Below are 1,218 nucleotides of genomic sequence, written 5' to 3'. Positions count from 1 at the left end.
TTTTTCATTCATTAATCAGAATGAAAAATTAAAAAAATATTAATAAATAGATAGAAATTAATTATCGACTTACTAATGACTACAAAAACCATTTTATTCCTTAGTTGGCTTTGTAATATTGATCGCTTCACGAAAAGATAATTTATAATAAATAAAATAAAAGATTATTTGTCAAAAAAGTATGATCGAGTTGAAAGCGCTAAAAGTTATGAAATAATTGTCACTCTATTTGTATTTTATTCGGGCACGTGTGTAATAACGGTTATACTAACCATTTATTTCCGAAATAACGTACTAAATATATGGCAGCCTTCTCCAAAGCGGCGCATATTAAGACTACCACATATATACTGCCTATTTCCATTTGTAATTGTATATTATCAGTAACCGTAACGATTTTGGCGCGTGTTAACGACAATTTTACTGCTACCGCGTCAAGGCTGTGTCGATACCCCGAGGCAAAACAACAACATGAGTCGCTCTCGATTCGCGTCGCCCTTTGACTCTTGTGCCACTACACCCGCTACACGCAGGAGTATTAGCACGGGAAGGATTAAGACTTTTTGTAAGAAATAAATATTTTCAATATCTTCTTGATTGTTGACAACAACATTCAACGAATAATTTTATTCGGATAGTACATGTGGTACAAATCCGAAATTATTGAAGAAGAGAATGTTACAATGTTTAAATTTTCACCTTGCTTCGATGTATAGTCGATCGCACTCTTGGAATTCTTTTTTTTTATTTTTTTTTTATTTTTTTATTTATTAGTAATTTATTAGTTATCAATTCTGGCATTGAGAATTTTCAGTAATTTTCTCTGGCGTGGCGCAGTGACATGGATAAATATTTATAATAAGTTAATACCTATTATAGATAAGTATAGTATTATAAATAAGTAAATATTACTTGATATAAATATCTAGTTAAATCTTGTGCTTAGGTCTAACGGGTAGTGTTTTTTTAGCCTGCGGATCTGGTCCGACGTCTATCAAGTAATTTAGTAATTAGGGGATCTCGATGTTTGTTGACTCTTTTGCTATATCTGTTGCTATATTTGCTCTCTTGGACAAAGTTTGTATAGTTGTTGGAAGACTGACTGTATGAATCGTTGACGATTATTAAATGCTCGATTTTATTTCTGAACGTTACTCAAAGACTTACTCCGACTGACCCTAAGTGTCTACGCTTATTTATACTGAAAACTATCATGAG

This window comes from Bombus pyrosoma, linkage group LG17, assembly GCF_014825855.1.
Source record: "Bombus pyrosoma isolate SC7728 linkage group LG17, ASM1482585v1, whole genome shotgun sequence".
In the NCBI taxonomy this organism is placed as follows: domain Eukaryota; kingdom Metazoa; phylum Arthropoda; class Insecta; order Hymenoptera; family Apidae; genus Bombus; species Bombus pyrosoma.
This window is presented reverse-complemented; position numbering follows the sequence as displayed.